The sequence below is a fragment of the Dasypus novemcinctus genome, chromosome 29 (assembly GCF_030445035.2).
Source record: "Dasypus novemcinctus isolate mDasNov1 chromosome 29, mDasNov1.1.hap2, whole genome shotgun sequence".
NCBI classification, from domain to species: Eukaryota; Metazoa; Chordata; class Mammalia; order Cingulata; family Dasypodidae; genus Dasypus; species Dasypus novemcinctus.
In genome coordinates, this window is record NC_080701.1 from 13,404,014 (window position 1) to 13,412,477 (window position 8,464).

The 8,464-nt window shown below is 36.8% G+C and overlaps 1 protein-coding gene across 1 annotated transcript in view; it reads right to left on the reverse strand.

Annotated features, from left to right (window-relative positions):
- The window catches only part of TEX15 (testis expressed 15, meiosis and synapsis associated), an 89,585-nt gene extending 81,354 nt beyond the window's left edge, over positions 1-8,231 (reverse strand). The window contains exon 1 of the mRNA XM_058290100.2: positions 8,083-8,231. The gene's annotated coding sequence lies outside the window, so the exon portion shown is untranslated. The remainder of the gene's footprint in view (positions 1-8,082) is intronic.
- Positions 8,232-8,464: the final 233 nt, after the last annotated feature.

Consider the following 8,464-nt stretch of genomic DNA (forward strand, 5'->3'; position numbering starts at 1 on the left):
AAAGTTTAATGAACTTGCCTAGGATTACCCAATTGGTAAACTGCTTTTTCAAATCCAGGCGTGATGCCAAAGTCTGAACTCCAAATCCACTACACTACCCTACCCAGTTAAGTTTATTTCTATAGGAATTTAAATCTTCACTCACATTATATGTATCTTAGAAACAATGAAGGGCTATAATTAGTCCAAATCTTAATGGCCTGTTATAATTAGCTTCTCTTTTTTTTCACATTGTAACATCTATTTGGTACTACATAAAATGTTTTGAGAACAAAGATATTTTTATTAGTGAAATGTCCAGCAAAATTTGGGACTTACCATAAATTCTAGATTTGTTCTTTTCCTCAAGCTAATCATTGAAGAAAATTAAAAAAGGAATTTAAAATAGGCATTTTTGTTCCTTTTAAAAAAATTAATTACTATACATTTAAAAACTCAGTGTATAAACAAAAGAACATCTTATCCCTTATTGCTTTATTATTTTGTTTGTTTTACTCAAGTGCTTTAATGAAGTGTTATTGCCCAAAGGACCCAAAGATGTAAAGTTAGAGAATATAAAGAAACAATTAGAGGCAATTATATTCATGTGGTATAAGGGTAATAAGGATAAGAGACTGGAAATAAAAGTGAAAAGCCAAATAATTTGGGAAACTAGAAACTCTGATGGTGAGAGGCCATTCCTTACAAATTTCCCTTATGTAAGCTGGCATTCACATAAGAATATCAGTAACAGTATGAACTATTTAGTAATTAATATAGGTAATACAAATTCATTGAGAAAATGAAGATTAATGGGTATGGCTGAAAATAAGTTTCTATTAAATATAATAAGTATGTATTCACTTATATTTTAGTTTTCTTTCTTAAACATATTTAGTAAAAAACAAAACAAGACATCAGTTTCTTCTTATTTTTAACTTTAATTTTATGAAATGTTAAGGATATGTCAGGTAATAAGAACTCAAGTGACAGAAATCCTGTCAACAAAAACCGTGTTTAGGTATGAAGAAAAAAAAAATGTCAATTTTTCCATTCTTTAGGAACATGTTTTATTGAAGGAAAGAGAATACAGAAAGAAATAAGATAAACGACCAACATTTTTGGGTGCAAAATTATATAGGAAAATTAAGGAAGCAAGAGAATGTTATTTTCTAACAAGCAGAGAAATGAAATGATCAGCGTAGCAAGATTTGGGTAAGATTCTATTTCACTCAAATTCAATTATGTAGGTAGGTGGGTTTTGCACCAGTTTTTAAAGAAGGATAAAGAGTCTTGTGCTGAAAAAAAAGATCTTAACAGACAACCCTGGAATATGGAAAGGCATAGAACTAGAAAAAATACTATTCAGTAAGTTTATCATCTATATACATACATATATATATATATATATATATATATATATAGTCACTATAGTTTGCACCTCTAGAAGGTTGACTCTGCAAGTACCAGCACCTAACAAGCACATTCGTGAAATCACCTTTATTTCTGGTGTAGGGACTAAGGGCAGTGGTTCTCAAATTATGGTCCCTAGACCAGCAGTATCAGTATCACATGGAAACATGGCAATGAAAACCCTCTGACCCTATTCTAAACCTACTGAATAGAAGCTCTAGGGGTAAGGCTTAGCAGCAATCTGTGGTCTAACAAGTTCTCCAGATGATACTTATTTAAAGTTTGAGATCCACTGGTCTAAGAAATTTCTGAGGACAAATCCAACTGGCTACATTAAGAAAGGTTTCTTTTCTTCCTTCTTTCCTTCTTTCCCTCCTTCCCTCCTCCTTTTGTATGAAAGAAAGAAAGGAATAATGGAAGAAACACCCTATTAAGAATAGGGTGCACCATTTGTGTAGTACAGTGCTACATTTTTTATTTAATTTGTATTCTAGTAACATACATACACGACCTAAAATTTCCCCCTTTAACCATATTCAAATATATAATTCCATGCTGTTAATTATGTTCACAATGTTGTGCTACCATCACTACCCTTCATTACTCAAATCCCAGTTTTATTTTAATGGTCTATAATGTACAGATGGATTTTTCTAAAAATTTGTGACAGGCTCTGCTCCAGCTTCAAGAAGGGTCCTGTATTCATTTAATACAGGTAGTAAACAGAGTGAAGTTAAAAATAATTTACATGCTTAAAAGACTATCCCAAGAGTCTAGGATATGGGAAAGAGTACTTCCAGTCCAGATGCTTTTCATCTGGGGAGTAATTAAAGTTAAGGGGTCCCCAAGGATTAGAACTCCCTTGGTTTCTTTCCCTCTGGAGTCTAGGAGGTGTGGTAAAAATAGATCAGGTTCCACAAAGAGGCCAAAGTCATCATGGCTACAGAGAAAGATGAGAAAACAGCTCAACTTGTCAATCACTTAGACTGCCAGTCCTGGTCCTTCCTTCATTCTTGAATGCACAGATTTTGACTGACTTGACTGAAATAGAACCGCTCTACCATGTAGTACACAAACTAGCAAAAGGTAATTTGCAACCTAGTCCACAACAAAGAGGATAACCTATATTACCTACCCTTCTCCTACATATATTAACCTTATTTTATAATGTTATAGAGACTACAACAAAAGGATAATTGTTACTGTTGGTGAGCCCAAGTTCTACATAGAAAGAATGCCTTCCATTATTGTACTAAGAACATAGTGATGTGCAAATGAGAGCAGCAAGAAAATCAACACCTTGCCAATCTAAAGTCACCTGTCGTCCCTACATGATATAGAGAGAGATGACTGCCTGGCCAACATCTTGGAAATTAGGTGTGTTGCTAGAAAGGTGTAAAATATGAAAGCTAATTGTGCGACCAGGCTGTGAAAGATGAGGAATAGCTCAATGAATATAACCCCAAACTGAATTCATTCTCTGCTCAGCAGATGGAAATTACATGCAAAAGAAGTTAGGGAATTGCGACAGCACAGGGATAAGATTAGTAGCTAATCTATTATGGCTCTGAGACTTTTTAAAAGACATTAGGGAAATCCAAAGGAATAATCAGATGATTAAAGATAATGGCACACAATTTTCAAGGGAATTAACATAGAACTCTGGGAAAAGAAAGAATAATAAGGGAACCTTATTTAATGTTTGTAGAAAATATATCAGTTACTTTCCCCAACAACAAAGTAATCCCTGCAATCGGTCATAGCTAAAAATCCACACAATTAATTTTGATTAATGTAGGAAAAATAACTGTAATACATGAGACATTGCTTGATAAATTTTAACAGGGACTGAACCTTTACAGGTAGCAAACCAACTTTTCTTCCTGAACTACGCTGTTTTCTAGTTAAAAATCAAAAAGTATTTCTCAGATTCCCCTCTACTGTTGGTGAAGTGTGCACTGAATCACTCCTGCCATTCAAGATGTTCCTCTCATTTTAAGTCACCTTCCTGCATTGGTTTCTGTGTTGGTTCAAAAACTTCAATAGTAGTTTCATTTTCTACACACATTTTCTACACATCTTGGTGAGGAAATTATAGTCACAGATCATTATTCATCTTTTATAGTCTGCTGTATCTGAAGGTAAGTTGCCGAGGTCAGAAAGATAAGGCTTAAAAAAAAAGAGAAAACTTTTTTGTATTGGATCAAGTATATCTGTAATGGAGTCATGCCCAGATAACACTAATCAACTATTTTAACTCCTAAGTAAATTTACCTAATTATAGATCCTTCTGAAAGAGGGAGAAGGTTCATTTAAAATTAATCTATTTTACTGTATTAAAATTTAAATTTTAGAAGCAAACTAGCTTTTATCCAATCTTCTTTCATAGTAGTAACAAGCTAATAATGTGTATTCTTACAAATGCTCCCATCAAGAATGGATCTTAATATAAATTGTCTTTTTCTAACATCACATTCATTTTAAGGGTCTACTTTACTTTCATAATAAACAAGCTTCTCAAAAATTCTTCAGTAGTAGCTGGATCATACAATGTCTAAAATACTGAAATAAACCTGGTTGGGAACCTAAAGGATTTCAAAGAAACCTGTAGGCAAAACCTGAATATTAGTGACTCCCCAGGAGAAAAGTATGGGAGTACTAGACATAGTACCCTACATAGAGAAATGAGAGTGGACTATTTCTCTTGACTTTTGTAATATTATTATGTTAGGCTAAAAATTTTAGTGCTACTTTTGGATAATCACATTAAAATATAAGGTGACCAAAGTGGCTCAGCATGTTTGTAACCAACAATTTCCCGTTAAAAAAATTTACCATTAAGTCAGTCACACAGGGTATTTAACAAAAGAAAATTATTTGGCTTTATGCCATAGATTAAGAGGTAAATATTTTTAGTGACAGTTTGGTTAACACAGAACATTTGCTTCCAAATCTTCTTACTAAATGAGCAACCTTTGGACAATTACCTAATCCTCTGTCTCAGTTTACTCGTATGTAAAACTGGAAAATTAACTATATCTACCTATCAACACTGTCCTTCTGTGTTGGTTAAATGAATGAAAATATGTAACACAAAGAAAAATGACTGATTTATAGTAAGTGCTATATAAGTGGTGGCTACTAGGGCATGTTTAATGAAATAGATTTAATTTTCTAATTCATTACAGTTTAATGTTAATTATCTAACACCAATTACTCCATTATTTTTCAAATACTTAGGCTATTTATTGGTCTGTCAAGCCCTATTCATTTATAAGGTGCTTGTATTTGGGCTAAATGCCTCAGAAGGAAAGGCATATAATAAATTTTGGGAAAAAATACTAGGTTTAATTGATTGGAATGGGCTTGTAAGACATGCAAACACAGAGAAATGGAGCTTTCTAGGAAGAAAGAAAGATGAACTTGTGGACTTTTTCTCTAAAATATGTTCTTTTGCTGTTTGTTGAAGTTGCTTCCTACTACTTGATTAAATGGGACAGTGTACAAAACAAACCACACGATGTAAGGGATGTATGAATTTAAGAAAAATCATTCCAAATAGTTCATAATTCTACTAGAAAATGCTATTCAATCTATAAAAGTTTCCTCATTTTTCAATTTCTTTTATTATATTACTAGCACAAAATTATAGTAATATTTTCATCTATATATATTGAGAAAATATTTGTCCATGTGGTCCCTTCACAGATTATAATTAGTTTTTTGCTCACAGTTCCTGCTGTGATCCTACAGTAAAATGCAAATGTGAGCTTGAAATGTCTCGCTAAACAATGCTTTACTTGTAAGCCAGAGTGGAGAACACTGCTCTATCAAAAGAGGTTACTACAGAGTGCCATAGATCTGGATGAATGAATAGGCAGTCAAAAACCTAGGTTAGAGTCCTACCTCTGCCACTGTATAGCTATTTCAGTTTCTTAAATAAACTATTTATATTTATAAAACTGAAAATGTGCTACTCTAAAAACTACTTCTCAATTTTATTCTTGCTAATTTTTTTGGTGGGTGGGGGGGAGTGGAGTGTCTCAAACCCTCAGGAAAATGTGATGAATCCACTTATCTTCTCAACAAAAACCAACATAATACACACATTTTTGCAAACAGCTAGGGGTTTCAAGAAATCACTGAAACCATCCATGTCCATGTATTCCAAGAACTTTTATACTAGAGGATTACAACAGTTCCTGCTTATTTTATTTTAAAAAGCCATCTAATTCTCTTTACACACACACTTTACAGTCTTGCTGTTTAACCTAGAAATGTACCAGTGCTAACAAGCTTAGGCTATAAAAACACCAGAGAAGTGAAGTTTTATCTTAATTGGTAAAAGGAAAGTTTATTGGTGTTTTTTGTTGTTTTCTGGTGTGTGTGTGTGTTGTGTGTGTGTGGTTGTAGATTCATATCGTAACAGCCTAGATACATATCAGTGATTTTCTCTAATGGACCATTATTCTTAAAATCATCCGGTCAAGTGAACAGTAGCCTAGAAATCAAAATATTTTTTGTATATCTAAGGTATCCAGTAAGAAAGCTATCCAGATGAAAACTGGGTTCTGATAAGGACTTAACTGTCCCCATATACTCATAGCCACACTAGTAAAGGCAGTAGTTGCAGCTTTGCCAAAGTCTCAGCTGTTGTAATTAAAGAAGACACCTCAGGAGCAGTTATCATTAATTTCAAAAAGCAGTCATCACAAAGGTTTTTGCATTATTTAGATTATACATTCTAGGAATATAGATTGCTATCCAACTATCCCTACTATCTTAACAGGCAAAGTTGCTCATTAAAACAATTATCAAATTTACTCTATATTTGAGAGTTTAAATTTTTCTCAACTTTGATCGCTCATTATGTAACTTAACCCGTCCTAGCAAAAAAGATCTTTCTAAAAAGTTAATTTCTAACACTTTAATGAAAGTATTATAAAATAAACAACACTCTATATTACTTTTAAACTTACCAAATCAATGATAAAATGCTGCTGTTCTGGAAATACTTAAATTGCAGTGAGAAAATGTTACTTTTTGATAAAGATAAGTAACAATATAAACAGAAAAAAAGTCATTTTTCACATTTGATACAAAACCTTACAGATCTAGAGGAAAACTAATCCCAATTGTGCAACATATTCAGGGCTTATAGAGTTAATCAGATTCCATCACATCTAACAGGATAACATACAGGCACTTAACATCACCGAATTTGTTCTTCATGAAAGCAAGAATATTTTAAAATAAATGAAAAAGTAAACAGGAAAACTGCAAAAGCAGACCAAAGTAGTATATTTACCAAAAATCATAATTGCCAATTTTGTAAAATTAATCTTCAGGTATTGTGAAGATGGCATTGCTTTCTCTAATTAAAAAATCTTGCAATCCAGGTACAGTATATCATCCATCAGTACAGTAAAATGTAACTTTATAAGTGCCCAAGTACTAAAATTAAATTTTACAGATTGTATAAAACATTTTTAAAATATTAAACTATAAAAATAAAGTACTACTTCAATGTATACTAAAACTGAAATTATCACTGGCCACTGGAATTAAATTTTTTTTAAAAAGTAAATAAAAGTTATGCTATTCTTATTAGTCACTGATCTAACTTCTACAAATATTGCCTTATTTTCCCCTAGTTCTATTAATTCTTTAATAATTTTTAAAATGTGCATGTGTAGTCAAGGCACTTAGAGATTCTCTTTCCCAAATTTTGACATCTCTATGATTAGAGGAGGATTGGATTTTTAAATTTCTAGGCAATAAGGCAAAGACAATTCTTTTAAACATTAGTGGTTTTAAGAAAGTGTGCAATAGTTAGTTAGCATTGAAAATAACTCATCGATTTCACGTCTCCGGTTCTACTGGCCTCAAATGTTAAAAATACACTCCCCTTTCCAAGCAGCAATGATGTATTTTGAATGAAGCCTAAAACGTTTTTAGAAGATAGTAGCTAATATAGAACTCTACTTATCGCTTACACGTGAACTCAGTGACCCTTTTCCTAAAGCTTATACCACGTCTATTCCTTCTACACATTCGCACGGCGGTCAAAAAAGAAATTCAAAAATTTAAACAAGCAAATTATAATTTGTGCCACTCGTACTTCGTACTTTGAAAGAATCTATCACCCCCCAAAGCAAACAATGCACTTACAACGTTGGGGTCCCTCACTTTGCACCTAGGAGCCCACAATTTTTTAAAGCCGAGGGGGGAGAGCTGCGATCTCTTTCAAATCCTCGGAGTTACCAACCAACAACTCCTTAACTTTTCCACTTTCTGTGACCTTTTTTTCTCCCTGACGGTCCCCACGGCGGCCGCATACCTCGAAACAAGCATTTCAAATAAACTCCGAAACTCAACCAGCGAAGGCAACTGCCTTAAAAGCTCCGAGGACGGGCCGGGCCGAGGAAGCGGCTCATGCGGAACGACCTGACGAGCCCGCAGGACGGGTCTGCACCCGCGCCCCTCCGGCACCCCAAAAGTTTCAATCCAGTCACGGAGGTGAGCCCCCAAGTTGCGGACCACCAAGACCGAGCGGTCCCGCACACCCTCCACGCAGCTCTTACAACGGCCGCAGCGCCCGGGACACGCGGCGGCCGCCTCCCCGGGGCGCCGCCTGCCCGCTGCCCGGCCGAGCCCGCCCGCCCGGCGCCCCGCGCCGCCCTCGCCTACCCGAGCGCCCCGCCGCGCACCGGCTCCGGCAGCGAGACCGCATCGTCCGAGCGCGCGCTCGGCTCGACGGCGACGCCGCGCGCGGGGCACCCGGGCCGCCCGGACGCCTCAGCGCCTCGCGGCGCCGCGGGAGCAGCCGTCACCCGGGCGGCGTTTCCCGCCTCGCGCGCCGGGGTGGCCGCGCCCCGGCCCCGCCCCCGGCCCCAGGGACCCCGCGCTGGAACCCCCGGGGCGCCGAGCGAACGCGGGGCGAAGGCTCGACGCGGCCGCCCACGAGGCGGCGCCGCGGGGACGCACTCCTCTCTGGGGCCTCGAGGCGGGGGAGGGCCGGCACCGCGGGCGACGCCGCGTCCAGCCTGAGGCGCCTTCTCCGCGGCCCGCA